The sequence below is a fragment of the Dermacentor variabilis genome, chromosome 10, assembly GCF_050947875.1.
Source record: "Dermacentor variabilis isolate Ectoservices chromosome 10, ASM5094787v1, whole genome shotgun sequence".
NCBI classification, from domain to species: Eukaryota; Metazoa; Arthropoda; class Arachnida; order Ixodida; family Ixodidae; genus Dermacentor; species Dermacentor variabilis.
The window spans coordinates 39164507-39180964 of NC_134577.1; the positions used below are offsets into that span (position 1 = coordinate 39164507).

At 48.6% G+C, this 16458-nt stretch overlaps 1 protein-coding gene across 9 annotated transcripts in view; it reads right to left on the reverse strand.

Moving 5' to 3' along the window:
* Nucleotides 1–16458, reverse strand: part of LOC142560352 (uncharacterized) — a 262537-nt gene that overhangs the window by 49410 nt on the left and 196669 nt on the right. Inside the window, exon 1 of one of the 9 annotated variants that reach the window (XM_075672388.1) lies at nt 10183–10332. The exons of 6 other annotated variants lie outside the window; for them this stretch is intronic. The gene's annotated coding sequence lies outside the window, so the exon portion shown is untranslated. 2 more of the 9 variants (XM_075672391.1, XM_075672390.1) reach the window with 2 other exon arrangements.

The window sequence follows — 16458 nt, forward strand, 5'->3', positions numbered from 1 at the left end:
GTTCGTTCGTTCGTTCGTTCGTTCGTTCGTTCGTTCGTTCGTTCGTTCGTTCGTTCGTTCGTTCGTTCGTTCGTTCGTTCGTTCGTTCGTTCGTTCGTTCGTTCGTTCGTTCGTTCGTTCGTTCGTTCGTTCGTTCGTTCGTTCGTTCGTTCGTTCGTTCGTTCGTTCGTTCGTTCGTTCGTTCGTTCGTTCGTTCGTTCGTTCGTTCGTTCGTTCGTTCGTTCGTTCGTTCGTTCGTTCGTTCGTTCGTTCGTTCGTTCGTTCGTTCGTTCGTTCGTTCGTTCGTTCGTTCGTTCGTTCGTTCGTTCGTTCGTTCGTTCGTTCGTTCGTTCGTTCGTTCGTTCGTTCGTTCGTTCGTTCGTTCGTTCGTTCGTTCGTTCGTTCGTTCGTTCGTTCGTTCGTTCGTTCGTTCGTTCGTTCGTTCGTTCGTTCGTTCGTTCGTTCGTTCGTTCGTTCGTTCGTTCGTTCGTTCGTTCGTTCGTTCGTTCGTTCGTTCGTTCGTTCGTTCGTTCGTTCGTTCGTTCGTTCGTTCGTTCGTTCGTTCGTTCGTTCGTTCGTTCGTTCGTTCGTTCGTTCGTTCGTTCGTTCGTTCGTTCGTTCGTTCGTTCGTTCGTTCGTTCGTTCGTTCGTTCGTTCGTTCGTTCGTTCGTTCGTTCGTTCGTTCGTTCGTTCGTTCGTTCGTTCGTTCGTTCGTTCGTTCGTTCGTTCGTTCGTTCGTTCGTTCGTTCGTTCGTTCGTTCGTTCGTTCGTTCGTTCGTTCGTTCGTTCGTTCGTTCGTTCGTTCGTTCGTTCGTTCGTTCGTTCGTTCGTTCGTTCGTTCGTTCGTTCGTTCGTTCGTTCGTTCGTTCGTTCGTTCGTTCGTTCGTTCGTTCGTTCGTTCGTTCGTTCGTTCGTTCGTTCGTTCGTTCGTTCGTTCGTTCGTTCGTTCGTTCGTTCGTTCGTTCGTTCGTTCGTTCGTTCGTTCGTTCGTTCGTTCGTTCGTTCGTTCGTTCGTTCGTTCGTTCGTTCGTTCGTTCGTTCGTTCGTTCGTTCGTTCGTTCGTTCGTTCGTTCGTTCGTTCGTTCGTTCGTTCGTTCGTTCGTTCGTTCGTTCGTTCGTTCGTTCGTTCGTTCGTTCGTTCGTTCGTTCGTTCGTTCGTTCGTTTACAAGAATAAGCAAGAAAGAAAAGAAAAGGTAATTAGCCGATATCGTTCGCGCTCGACAACTGGAGCTCTGTTTACGTTTTTGAGCGAAAAGTGATTAGATGGTATCTTTGCACCCGAACCACGAATTTCGACATGCGAGCAATCATAACTCGGGGCTCCGCATCCTCGTGAAGAACAGAGGTCATTAGAACTCAATCTGGGTTGCCAGCTTAATAGGACGCTAAATAGTAAAACAATTTTGAGTGATGAAGTAACCTTTCAGAGCTCTGTTTTGGGGTAATTTCGCGGTAAGAGGTTGGTTGTTAGAAGAGAAAATGCAGGCCAAATTTCCACGCGACGTATGCCTCGATCTTGAGTTTGTTACAATCTGTGATGTAACCGTGTATCATTGTGCTTCCTTGAAATAAAAGTGAACTGCAAGTGACCAATTTACAATCTTAATTTACGTTACTTGCTGAGCGAAAATCGGCGTGCTGTGCATGGCGTACAATGTGCTCATTTGAAGTTAATGTGAACTACGCATTAGTACGCGCGTTTCTACCTTTATTTCCATTTCATTTTAATGTTCTATCTCGCTCGCTTCTTTGTTCGAGCCGGCCTATATTTGATATCTACCGTTTTTCTTGTTTGCTTGAGCCGGACTGTCTTCTTTGCATTGTACCCTACCATGCCTAAGCGAGAAGGACCAGCGGTCGTCACCCATGATACCAACGTCTCCTACACGCACATATAATTAAAAAAAAAATGGTCAAAGCTTTTTTTTTCCTTCTTTTCTTTTTTTAAATTTCGTGACGAAAACTCAGCGTCGGTGCATGCGCTAGTGCGACGACACAACTTTCAAATTATTTTCTTGCACTTCGCCCGTTGTGGCACAATGAATGTTTTCAAAACTCAACTTCAGCACTAATACAGCTCGTTATTATTTTTTTTTTCGTTGCTCTCCCTTCAATCTATGTTTAAGGAATATGATATTCAGCGCTCAGGAAACAAAAATTACTTTCTTTTCGTTCACTTTCAGGGCAAAGCAGAACACTCGCTCCGGTGTCAGTTGCTCGATACTTGGAGAAAGACATCGTGTAGCGTAAATTGAAGGAACACCAAACAGCGTCTACACTATCCTCGTGATTGGGGCGCTCGGCTAATTTGCTCGACGACGCTTTCCCCAGGGCCAAGTAGAATCATAAGGAGTTCCGTTTTTAGCGCAACGTCTATCTTAGTCTCTAACATTCCCATAGAGCATGCGCGCCCAGCGGCCCCGGAGAGCGCCGCATTAACATACACCTCAGCCATATATGCACAATTATGCACGTGCTCGTTAAGCCGACGCCGACACCAGTATAATCTAGGAGCGCTCTTCACTTCCTCGACGTTCCGAGAAGGGCATATCGCGATTAATTGCCATAGCTATGCCTGTGCGCTTCGGGGGCACCATATGCATCCTGACTGTGACAAGGCTCGAAGGAATAGGAGAATACTTTTTGATGCCCGAATGCACAACACTTTCTTTCTTTCGTTTTCTTCTTTTCCTTAGGGCTGCTCGCAGAAGCGGAATGATTTCTTAATGCGACACCTCGTTAGGAGAATCTCGAGAACTTCTCCATCCCAAATTATATATATATGTATATACACGCACACACCGCCGCGTTTTTACTTGTTATTCCAGTTCGGAGAAAGGCATTCTCGTTTTTTTTTTTTTTTTTACATTGCTTTGTGTTCGCGTCCATGCATGTGTGTGTCGTTAGGGGACTCTACTACTTCGCTGTGCCGCCTTCCGCATGGCTTCCCTCGAGCAAACATCAAGGGCGAGGCAAATTCGCGTGGGAGTGAAGCTTTCTCTCTTTTTGCTGCGCACCGATTCAGAACAGGCCTAACTTAAACACGCGTTCTTTAGACACGAAACGGGAAAAGTAAGCCGGGTACAGGAGCAGCTTAAGGGTAATTAAAGCTAATCGCTCGCAAAGCAGTAGCCAGGACGGCGCCGTACCGGCACACAAACTTCCTCATCCGATTCCCAGAATCGTAATACTACCTGAGAAATAGAAGTGCGTTACGAGCAGTTAAAGCGATCGCCCGAAATAGAGAGTTTTAGCGCGCCCCTACTACTACTCTGTACCATCACTGCAACCGTGTCCTGGAGATGCCGAGTCTCGTGCGGGTCACCTGAGGTGCATAAGTAGAGCAGCTTCGCTAGAAAGCCTAAAGCTGGCCGAGCGATCGGGACAGTAGCCGTAACGGATGGCCGGTAACGGTGTGCTAAAACTCTCTAAAACGTCCTTCGTACGCGACCACACAGGTTAGGGATTACACTTTCTAACATCAGCCAGATGCAAATGCAGACTGAAAAGATCAGATGTTCCAACCCAGGCAGCGACGTCCCTGAAAGCGACGAATGCCTGTTGCTACCATGTAAGAATGGGCGCGAATGATCTTCACGAACCGCATAAATTATACCGAGAAATGCGAAGCAGCGCCAGACTGGGAAGCTTTCGGGAGCCGATTGGAGCAGCTCAAATCACATTTTGAGCTTCGAGCAAACAGAGGGCACTATAGGACTGCGCAAGAGACGCAAAAGCAAACAAAATACGCGTTTTTGTCGCGCTTAAACGCCGGCACGCACACACACACAAAACTGCAAGCACAGTGCAGGGTTATACACATCCTATGTACGGCGCAGGCGTTGGTTGTAAAAACGCGATACAAAAAACAACAACAACAACGACTACTACAACAAAAAGATACTACGAGGTCAGGAGTGGTATGCACCTTCAGGGGGCAGTAGACCAAGTGCGAACTAAGGCGTCGCCGCAGGCGCACGCAATCCGCGTATACTATACACGTTCCAACGTATCCATACGGCGGGGGTGATTCAGCCTTCACGGCCGAGTCGTTCGCCTCGCGGCGTCGAAGTATGCACGCACTGTCGGCCAAGTGAGTCGGTCGCGCCGTCTCGGAGGCAAGAAGAGCCGAAGGCCGATTGAATAGAGAGCCGGGAAGGGGGGGGGTGTGAATGCCTCAAATGCACCATGCCGGTTGTGGTGTTTAAAAAAGAGAGAGAGAGAGAGATAAAAGAAGAACGAAAAAAAGAAAGAAGTTAAACACGCCAGTCGGGCGTTTAGGACGCGACGGCTCGTTACCAGCTTCACTAACCGCGTCGCCCGGATGTGTCCGGCGCCGCGAATTTCTTTCTTGAGATTGCTTTTGTTTAAGCTGCGCATTCATTCAAGTGCAGAACCTGTCGACCATCGCCATCATCATCGTTCAGCCTGTTTTTGTTTCCACTGCAAGACGAAGGTCTCTCGCCCGGATCTCCAACTGCCCCTTTCTTGCAAGCCAGCAACTTTCCTAGCCTCATCAGAACACCCAATTCTCTGCCGTCTGCGACTGTGACTTCTTTCCCTCTTGGCATAACTTGTAATAGACCACCGGTTATTTGTCTTACAAATTACATGTCCCTGCCCGGTTCTATTACTCGTAAAGTCAACTAGAATATCGGCTGCCCCCGTTCGCTCTCGAAATCACACCGCTTTCTTCCTTTCTCTTAACGTTACACCTAACTTTTTCCACTGCCGCTGTACCCCATTTATTTACTTCCGTGCGAGTCGCAGGGCTTCTAAAACTTACCGTAACAAGAAACGCGGCGCAAGTTTTTCATCTTTTATGCGGGTTTGGTAAACGGCGCATCAATCAGCGTATATGGTGCGAAGTTGAGCGTATAATGCGAAGTACAAGTAAAAACTCTGTTCGACCGGCGGCTTGGCTTCTAATTCGGCTAATGCACCCCATTTATCTTTCTTACCCACTTTCTTGATTTTTTTTCTGCAGCGTAGACGTCATAGCAGCTTAATTTTTTTTTCTTACATTGTACATTTTCTGTTAAACATTCATTACTTTAAAGAAATGTCGCACATGCTGCAAGAGCTAGCGAGGTTGCAAAGCTTTTATCGTAAGCTCTTATTGTATGCACACTCAATAATGCTCAACTTTAACATCCATAAAATATATTGCTAACAAGGGATAACACGTACGGATTAACCTGTGGAATCAAACGAAAGAAAGGCGAAGCGGTCATACAGGCAACTATACCATTTGACATTTCAGCTCAAGTATAATGCCCAGTGACCTATATTCGCAGCAAATACTGATTGAAAGTTGACGTAGGAGTCCACGAAGCAATCAAAACGACAATATAAAAGATATCCACGCTGGGACGTGAATTGGCGCAACACAGAACAACTCCATTCAGAGCAGCCCTTCATATCGTCCACTGAATAAAAACCAGATTACCCGGGCCTAGTTTCTATTCGCCCGTCAGGAACTGGGTTCCTTCCTACCGGTGTCTCCACATGTGCCCTCCAGTTCGCCGCCTCACCTCTGCTTCTTACTTTTTAATGGCTGTATAACTACCGGCACGCGATTGATGGACGCATTTCCGACAAACACGGTGACAGGCGGCAATTTACTGCTCGTGACTCCAGAGCCTGCCTGCCTTCCTATGCGCACTGTGCTCGTTTGGCTGCGTGCACAACACACGCACACACACACACACACACACACACACACACACACACACACACACACACACACACGGAGGAGAGAAATCGCGCAGGAAAAACGAACATACAACCACAGAGGAATCCAAACAGAACGCGCACACTTAAACACACAGACGCTTAAACACAATGAGAGAAGCCAGACTGGCAGGCAGACGCACAAGAAGTACAGGACTGCCCTAGAAACGCAAAAGCAAACAAAAGACTCATCTTTGTCGCGCTTAAACGCAGTACACACACACACACACAGAAACACACGCGTCGACGCAAAATACAGGCACAGAAAGAAACGCACACGTACAAGCTCCTGAGAGGGAGAGAGAGAGAGAGAGAGAGCCAGGATAGGAAAGGCAGGGAGGTCAACCAGAACAGCACCCGGTTTGCTACCCTACACTGGGGGTGGGGGAAAGGGGAATAGAAAGAGGAAGAAAGGGAGAGTAAGCACTGAGTACGTGTGGGAGGGACACCATACACAAGGACACTATAAACGGTTTCTTAAACCGGTGCACTTCAAGTACTGCACTAGTGCACGAATCGCTTTTCGAGCCAGTGACGGGCGTGGGCACGGTCCGAGTATCTTTTGACTCGGTGAACGGTCTCGAGTCCAGTCGGCGTAAAGTTGCCCGCAAAGAGAGGCGTTGGACATCGTAGCTCCTGAAATTGCGGGGTTTTTTTAATGTCTCGCAACTGCACAGTAGGTCACGAGGAACGGCGTAGTGGACTACTCTGAAAAAAATTTCGACCACCTGGGGTTCCTTAACGTACACCTATAAACACAAGTATACCGCAACCGTTTCTGCATTTCACCCCCATCGAAGTGCAGCAGCCGCGGCCGGGCATCGAACCCGCGACCTCGCGCTCAACAGCAAAGCGACCGTCTTGAGAGAACCACCGCGGCGGGTGCACATACGAACGTACACTTCGCTTGTACAAAACTTACAACGCACTCACCAACGGAACCAAAGCGAACGGCAGAGAAGGGCATTCGGAAGTGGAGCAGCGGGACATCGCGCTCACGGCGCAGGCTACGTCGCACGCACGCACTAAAAGAAAAACACCGCTCGCGAAAAACAACAGCGACAACTCACAGGTCGCGACGAAGGGCGAACGCTTCTTCTCTCTCTTGCCCCACAGCGACAGCCTCCAGGTACGGTTTCTCCTCGCCGCTTCTGCTCTCGAACGAGACGTCTCCCGGCCTCCTCGTCAACACCGAGCAAAGGCGTAACGAGAGTGATATAATAATAATAAGAGCGGCCGCCAGGAGGCGCAGATGACGACTCACGCGCACGGCCGCGAGATTCTTCCAGTTCCGGGATCACGTTTTCACCCGACGCAGAGGAGGCGGCGGTCAACGAGGTCCTTCTCGGGCTTGCGCTCGTTCATCTATCCGACCCCCCCTGTCCGGTCGTCGAGGCAGCAACAAGCAGCGGGGGCCGAGAGTTGTAAAAGAACCGACTACACGAAATGTGGGCACGCGTCACGCGTTGCCAGACCGAACGGCTGCGGCCATAAAGATTACGGGCCGCTCGGCACGTTACATTCGCGCTCCCCTCTTCTATTTTTCTTTCTTTCCTCGGCTACCGTCGCTGTTACTGCTAACCTTGTCTGTGCCTTCCCTCCTTCCGATCGAGTATGTAGGCTGGTTATTTCGTTTCTTCCGTTACAGGAGTTTATTTTATCAGTTCGCAGTAGCGCAACATATAGACGTTCGCCTGTGAGGCATCGTATATCAGGGCTATCATGCGTAAGGCTTACAGCCCGTACATTGTTTCTTGACGGTCTAAGGAGAAGTAGTATTTCTGTCCTCTAACGTTTATTATTAGGCTGTTTGTACGCAGATATGTATAAAGTACGGACTCTTCCAACTAGACTTTTTTTCCGAACGAGTTTACCAACCCGCGTAGTAGACTAACATGGCCGTAAGGTTTTGTGTCGGGCGGCGAGGAAACGCGCTGATTGGAGAGTTCGCTTGGGCGCTAAGCGCACGTATATGCAGTACTAACGTTGGGCAACTACGGCTGCCTTTACATAGCCCAGCCACACGGGACAGTCCTTTCCTGTTTTGATCGCGATAAAGTTCGATCTGAATCGCATTTCTCGATCGCGATTGGCTCACTTCTGCAGCTCGCAGAAAAGAGCGAATAGAGACCGATAAATTCGATTCCGATCCGGCTCGATTGCGGTCGAAAGAGCCCCGTTAGACATTAAATTCTGGTTTTCTTTTACGCGTCGCAAAACAGATATGATTACGAGAAACGCTGTAATGGGGGCACTTCCTATTAATTTTGACCAGGCAGTGTCCTTTAACACGCACCTGAAATCTAAGTATATAAGGGCGTCTTAGTTTTTCGCTCCCATTAAAATGCAGCCACCGCAGCCGGGAATTGCACCAGCGACCTCGAGCTTAGCATCGCAGCGCCATAGCCGCTAAGCCAGCGCGGCGGATGTAGGTGCCCCGGCCGTGTGATTGGGGCGTTATGACGTCAGCCTTCTCGATCAGAGCTGTAAGTTAGAGCCAGCACGTGTACGAGTGCTCAGGCTTACCTGGTTCCCTACACGAAACGGTGCGCGCCGAGATGCATCCAAGCATTAATTGTCGCGCGGTCTCGATTCATTTTTGGTGCGGACGAAGAAAACCGCAAACTTTGCAATATATATATATATATATATATATATATATATATATATATATATATATATATATATATATATATATATATATATATATATATATATATACGCTTTCGCGTGCGTATTAATGATAACCTGCCCAATTATCGAGCAAGGACGGCATGACGAACTCTCACTTTCCAGACCACGTATAGTAGTATAGTTACTTATCTCGCATGGAGCCCACCTCGGCACAGATCGAAGTCATGGGCGCACCCGTACGCAAGCAGCAGCTCGCGTCGCATAGCGATTGCATTACGAATCACTTGCCGCGGATTGCGGTACACAAGTTACATAAACAGGGATAGAGCGCCTCTGAAAAGCTGGCCCTACGTTCTCATAGGTGGACCTATGTTTGTCAAAGGCTTTGACGAAGGTAGGCTCAGCTATCAGAACGTAGGCCGGCCTTCGTGATACATTCTATCCCTGCTTATGTAACTTCTACACCGCAGTGTGCTACTCCATCTGTCGGCAGCCTTCTTGATTTTGGATGGCCACCTATCGATCTTTTTGCGACACGCTGTCATCGTCGACAGGTTACTGCGAAACGGAACGGTGCGTAACTAGCAATGACAAAGAAAATGATAGGCGCAATTAACGTTTAACAGGCAGGAAGACGACCGCGCACATCAGAAAGCAAACACACATGGACACATAACGCAACGTTTGACACGAAGAATAGAAGTCGGAACGGGTCACGCGATGCGTACGTAGACCACATGGGCGCGGTACATTATAGAGTAAGGGAATGAGTACGTCGAAGGGGGAGGAACTCGGTCTATAGGACGGCACATAATTACATGGACTGACAGAATGTCGACTTCTGAGAGCGCCAGCTTCGTTCGGCTGACGGAGAACAGAGGTGTAGCGAAATCTCTGGCGGCAGTGGACGTAAGGACCATCCGGTGATGGCGCTACCGGGCAAGGACACCGGCGGCATCATTAAGCAGTCTCCAATGCGTGCAAACGGCGCAAAGGAAGGGGGAAAACGCGACGGGGCGAATTGTGAAATACATATACGACAACGCCAGAGTACACAGGCTGCTCGGTTTTGTGCAGATATTACTCCCTTAAATATACATTATTATTGTAATCACGAGCGAACGTGCGCGTTACTGAGGCGAAAGAAAACGTCACAGTGGAACGATCATCATGGCATTCAGTACGAAGGTGCACATTCTCATACCTAAGGGTGACGCTAAGAGTTGACCGGTACGAAAACTTGCTGACATGTCTTAACATGACGCCTAGCACTCTTGCAATACTGTTTAAAGAAAAGGAATAAAGAAAATGAAGTTGTATTGTGTTGTTCTGTCGTCAAGTCCGGATACAGTGTTCGACCTAAGCACGTTTTCCGCACCAGTGAACTGAATTTCCAGCCATGCACCCGTGTATGCTACTTAGAACGTTGACGCCCTTTAGATTCAGCTTTAGATTCACACGCGCGCACATACGCACCATACACGCAGCTGGCACACACAGGAAGAAAGAAATGAAGACACTGATGACAGCGCAAGAGCACAGTCCCAGCATGACGTTATAGTTAAATAAGATTTTACGCCACTATAATGTTAACCATGATAAGTGCTACAGCCAATCATCCAAGAAATAGCCATCGATCACTTACACATCCGCCGCGACGGGTTATGCAAACGCCCGGCCACCCTGCACTGAACGAAAGTAACGTGACTCCAGGTGGTCCGAATTAATTCGGAGTCCCCCACTACGGCGTGCCCCACAATCAGACCGGGGTTTTGGCACGTTAAAGAAAAGGAAAAAAAAAAAACCCCGGGAATTCCTACTTTTCGAGCACTTACATGTTCCGAAACACATTCGGAAGCCCGCGCTGCCGCAGGGTAGTCTAGGAAGCACACGCGAGTCCAACGGTAAAGAAGTTCCAACGGCGGATGGCATCGCAGAAAGCGAAGACACGGACACTTCGTAAGCCACGGCGCTACACAAATCCATAGAATCGCGAAAAAAAAAAAAAAAACGCAGGTGTCTCGCGGGCCCCCTGAATCGGCGAGCGAGCGACGCGCGAGCGCGCACGCGTTTGGGCCTCGCAAAGAGAAGTCTCTGGGTCCGAGCGCCGGCTCGCGCTCGCCCCTACGCCCTCCCTCTCCCCTCCCTCCCCCTCTCTCTCTATTGCCTTCGGGGGAGGCTGGCCGACGATAGCTCGAGCGCTGGCCTCGCTCCTTCGGAGCTCAGAGCAGGAAGCCCTCCACTTGGATGCGTAGTCAAAGATGACCGCCCCCTTACTACCACCTCCCCCTCCTTCACACGCCCACACAAACTCAACACATCTCCCCCTCGCCCACCCCTTTCCTCCTCTCGCTGCCGCTTTTCATTTCGCAAAGTCCGTTCCCGGCGCCTCGCAAATAGCCGTCCGAGGAGAGCAGGTGTTTTCCCCACGGGAGAGCGGAGAACCGCGAGAAAGACAGAGAGAGAGAGAGCGCGCAATAAAGCCCGGGTTCCGCAGCATAGAGCACGAAAAAGGAAAAGAAATAAAGGAAAGAACACACACACACACACGAGAGAGAGATAGAGAAAACGCGTGGAGGTCCGCGCATGGCTCGACGGTTCATCTATCTGTATAGGAATAAGAGAACGATTTCAGCGAAAGAAAGAGGAGGGAAGCGGGGCTGCATTAACGAGAACGAATGAATGCCCCGAGGAAATGGAAGCGCGGGGGAAGGAGGGGGATGATGATGATGATGTATGGGGTTTTTTGGCGCAAGGGCCAGGTATGGCCAAAGAGCGCCATGTCTGTGCTAATGGGTTTGCAATGTACTTATGATTACTATGAGGTTGGTGTGACGTGGCTGTAAAGGGGCCTTAAAATATACGCAATAAAGTGCGTAAAATCTGTATAATAAAATTATGGCGATGACGTATGACTTGTACTATGAACATTTAGATGCATTTAAAAAGAATGGTACGATAGGTAAAATATAGCAGATTATAAGAAATGCTAGAGCACTACTGCCTCCATATGGCCCTTGAAAACACAAGGGCCTGGAGGCATGCGCTATTCAGAACAATTATCGCAGCAGCATCCTCTGGAGCGAGGATGCTCTACGAATTTATTGGGCTTATAACGTGTAGAACTGCATCCTTTAAGAAGTCGAGGACTGCCTTGGTGTTAAAAAGCGGTTCCTTACCAAGAAACATAGCTGGGTGAAGAGGTATGCAATGACGATATGCAAGAGGAAAATGCTTCTTTCTTTCACGTTCGGCTTCGCGACACTCCAAGAGGACGTGGAGGACGGTCAGCCTCTCACCACATCGACCACAGGTTGGCGGTTCGTTTCCAGTAACAAGAAAATTGTGTGTACCAAATGTGTGCCCTATTCGGAGGCGGCAAAATAGGACATCTGTTCGCCGTGATTTTGATGGGAACGGCCAAAAACCTAGCTGTGGCTTCTGCGTTCCACATGCGTTGCCAGTGTTGTCGCAGTTTCTTACGCAAGAAAGGCTTCAGATCTGTGACCGGGACAGCAACTGCAGAAGAAGTGTTTAGTGATGTGAGTGATGTGGCCATTTGATCAGCCAGTACATTGCCCTCGATACCTCTGTGGCCAGGTACCCAGCATATTATAATGTTCTGGTTAGATGTGTACGCTTTACACAATACCGAATACAGTTCATTGAATACGGGATTTTTATGTTTGTACAGTGACATTAGGGCCTTCACGACGCTTAGAGAGTCTGTATAGATCGCTGCTTTTGGAAGTTTTGATCTTCTAATATGCTTCACAGCAGCGAGTAATGCGTAGGCCTCGGCCGTAAAAATGCTGGTTTCCGGATGCAGTACATCGGATTCCGAGAAGGATGGGCCGACGGCTGCATAGGATACCCCGGCATTCGACTTCGAAGCGTCTGTGTAGTACTCTGCGCAGGAGTGTTTGTACTGCAGCTCTAGGAAATGCATTCTGATTTCAGCCTCAGGAGCGTGCTTTGTAACTTCTATAAAGGATATGTCACATTGTATCACCTGCCACTCCCAGGGAGGTAAGAGCTTGATTGTGTGCATTAGGCGATGCTCGAGGAGTGGGACATGGATTTCATCGCTAAGCTCCTTCACACGCAGCGAGAAAGGCTGTCTTATGGAGGGGCGATTGCTGAAAAGTGTAGCGCACCTCATATCGGTAACGGTATCAAAACATGGATGTTCAGGATTAGAGCGTACTTTAAGGAGATATGTAAAGCTGATGTATGACCTCTGTAGGTAGAGAGACCATTCATTGGATTCGGCATATAGGCTTTCAATCGGGCTTGTTCTGAAAGCGCCTGTGGCTAAACGGATACCTAGATGGTGAACAGGGTCTAGCATCTTTAGCGTGCTTGGGGCGGCAGAGTTATATATCACGGCACCATAATCTAATCGTGACCGGATTAGGCTCTTATAGAGATTCATTAGGCACTTCCTGTCACTACCCCACGTAGTCTTGGATAGAAGTTTTATTATGTTCATTGTTTTTAGACATTTTTCTTTCAGATATTTAATGTGTGGGACGAAACTGAGTCTATTGTCAAGTATAACACCTAGAAATTTGTGCTCTTTGTTTACAGGTATCTGTTGTCCACACAGTTCTAAGGAAGGGTCCGGAACCAGGCCTCTCTTTCTTGTAAACAACACACAAGAACTCTTGTGAGGATTGATTTTAAATCCATTTTTCTCTGCCCACCCTGACACCTTGTTCAAACCATGCTGTACCTGTCTCTCACAGACTGCGAGGTTACAGGACTTGAAACCTATTTGAATGTCGTCCACATAGACAGAATACAGAATGGCCGGTGGTAAGGAAGCACGAAGTGTTGTCATCTTAACAATAAAGAGTGTGCAACTGAGCACGCCACCCTGGGGTACACCAGTTTCTTGTGTAAAAGGACGTGAGAGGACATTGCCAACTTTTACCCGGAAGGTGCGATTGGACAAGTAGCTTTTTATTACGTTTAGCATATTACCATGAATGCCCATTTCTGACAAGTCTCTCAAGATTCCGTAGCGCCAGGTCGTATCGTACGCCTTCTCCATATCGAGGAATATCGATAAGAAGAACTGTTTGTGTACAAACGCGTCACGAATATGTCCTTCAATACGTACAAGATGGTCGGTTGTGCAGCGCCCTTCTCGGAAGCCACACTGATAGGGATCAAGCATTTTGTTTTGTTCAAGGAAATGGATGAGACGCCGATTTATCATTTTTTCAAATACCTTGCACATGCAGCTTGTGAGGGCTATCGGGCGGTAACTTGCCACTGAAGAAGGGTCTTTCCCTTGTTTCAAAACAGGGACCACAATGGCTTCTTTCCATGCCGTTGGAAGGTACCCTGCGTCCCAGATGGTGTTGAAAAGTGTAAGTAGTGTTACTTGCGTGTCATTGTGCGTGTTTTTGAGCATTTCGTACATGATTCTATCAGAGCCCGGTGCAGAGCTTTTGCATGCGCTCAAGGCAGCTCTCAACTCGGCAATGCTAAAAGGACAGTTGTATGGTTGATTCTGTTGACATTTTCTCATGAGTGGCTTACATTCTTCTATTTGTTTATATTTCAGAAAGGATTGAGAGTAATGGGTGGCACTTGACACGCTCTCAAAGTGCTCCCCAAGCGAGTCCGCCTGATCTTGTAGGGTATCGCCTTCTGTGTTTACCAAAGGGAGTCCATGTGCTTGTCGGCCTCTTATCCTGTTGACCCTGTTCCAGGCTTTCGCCTCATCTCTGAACGAGTTAATACTCGATAGAAACTTCTGCCAACTTTCTCGTCTGGCCTGTCGGCGGGTTCGCCTACCTTCGGATTTTACTTTTTTAAAGTTGACTAGATTCTCTGCAGTGGGAGAAGCGCGTAGCAACCCCCACGCCCTGTTCTGTTTTTTACGAGCGATCCTACAATCGTCGTTCCACCATGGGACACGCCGTTTGCAGGCCAAGCCTTTTACTTCTGATATGCATTTAAATGCGACATCTATTATGAATGCTGTAAAAACCTCGACTGCAGCGTCAATTCCTAATGAAGACAGGTCAGCCCATGGGATACTAGTTAGAGATCGAAATTTCTCCCAATCAGCTGTCTCAATCTTCCACCTAGGAGCGTGTGGTGGATATTCGTTTTCTTTATGTGATCTTAGCAGTATAGGGAAGTGGTCGCTACCGTAAGGGTTGTCGGTAACTTCCCATTCAAGTTCAGGCAGTACAGACGGGGAGACTATAGTAAGATCAATTGACGAAAAGGATCGGTTTGCAAGAGAGTAATATGTGGGTTCTTTCTTATTGAGAAGGCACGCTCCGGAAGAAAAAAGGAACTGTTCAACAAGACGACCTCGCGCATCTGTACGAGAGTCGCCCCACAGGCAGCTGTGCGCATTGAAATCGCCAAGAACAACATAAGGTTCTGGCAATTCGTCTATAAATGACTGAAATTCATGTTTATTTAATTTGTAGTGTGGGGGTACGTAAAGCGAGCAAATGGTGACGAGTTTATTAAGGAAAACAGCTCGAACCGCCACTGCCTCAAGGGCCGTTCGTAGCTGTAAACGTTGGCACGCTACGCTTTTTTGAATTATAATTGCGACACCGCCCGATGATGCGACAGCATCATCGCGATCTTTCCGAAATGTAACATATTGTCGAAGAAAGTTTGTGTATTTTGATTTTAAGTGTGTTTCCTGTAAACACAGCACTTTTGGATTATGTGTGTGGATGAGTTCTTGCAAATCATCAAGGTTTCTAACGAGACCTCTGACGTTCCATTGTATGATTTGTGTATCCATATTTAATGTAAATTAGTGCTGTGTGTACGGAAACGGAAAGATGCCTTAGATTACAGAGCCCTTCCGAGGCCCTGTAATAGGTGTTTTGTTCTTTTTGAAGCGTTCAAGCGATTCTCGACGCTCCTTAGGCGTTTGGTGCGCCTTGGGGACAGGTGTGGTGTCCATTGCCTCGTGTGAGACGCCGGACAAGAGCTCTTGCGAGCGAAAGGTTTTCAGAGGGAGTCCCGCCTTGGAGGGCAAGACCCCTGCGCCCACCAGCCCGGAGGTCGATGGGACTCCCTGAGGGATTTGGCTGCGCTGGCCGTTGCCAGCGCTGGAAGGGGCCTCGGAGGTTGGGGCAGCCTCGGCTGCACCCACCTTCGGGGTGGATGGTCCCCTCTCCTCGGTTGACGGAGCAGCGCTAGCTGCAACCGCCGCGGGGGCAGATGGCGTGACTGCCGACTCACTGCTTGTGGGTCGGACAGCCGCCGGAGGCGGTTGTGACGCTGCCCCCTGACGCGCCACATCGGCAAAGCTTTTCTTGGGCAGGTATGAAACCCGCTTGCGTGCCTCTTTGAAGGTGATATTTTCCGTGACTTTAATTGTAACAATTTCCTTTTCTTTCTTCCAGGATGGGCACGACCGTGAGTACGCGGCGTGCTCCCCATCACAGTTTACACAGCGGAGAGCGTTCTCACAAGTTTCGGTGGTGTGTTCTTTGGCACTGCATTTAGCACAAGTTTGACGGCCTCGGCAGCTCTGGGAGCTGTGGCCGAAGCGCTGGCATTTGAAACATCGGAGTGGATTAGGCACGTAAGGCCTGACACGGAGCTTTATGTACCCGGCCTCGATTGATTCGGGCAGGACACTTGAATTGAAGGTGAGAATTAGGTGTTTGGTTGGAATTTCTTTACCATCGCGCCTGATCTTTATTCTTTTCACATTAACAACATTTTGCTCATTGAAGCCCTCTAGGAGCTCTGCCTCTGTCAGCTGAAGCAGGTCATCATCTGAGACAACGCCGCGTGTAGTGTTCATAGTGCGGTGTGGAGTCACTGTCACTTGAAAGTCACCAAAACACACTAGATTAGGTAGCTTTTCGTATTGTTTCAGGTCACGGAGCTCCAAAAGGAGATCTCCACTTGCCATCCTTGATGCCTTGTAACCTGGACCAAGAGCCTCAGTTAAAGACTTAGAAACTAGAAATGGGGAGATTGTGCGTACTTGTTTATCTGGCTTTTCTGAATGAACGACGTGAAATCGTGGGAAGTTGGGTCTTTGTCGTCCAAAAAACTGAAATACTTCATCGGTGCGCCCTCTTTTCTGAGGGCGATCAGGAAGTGGA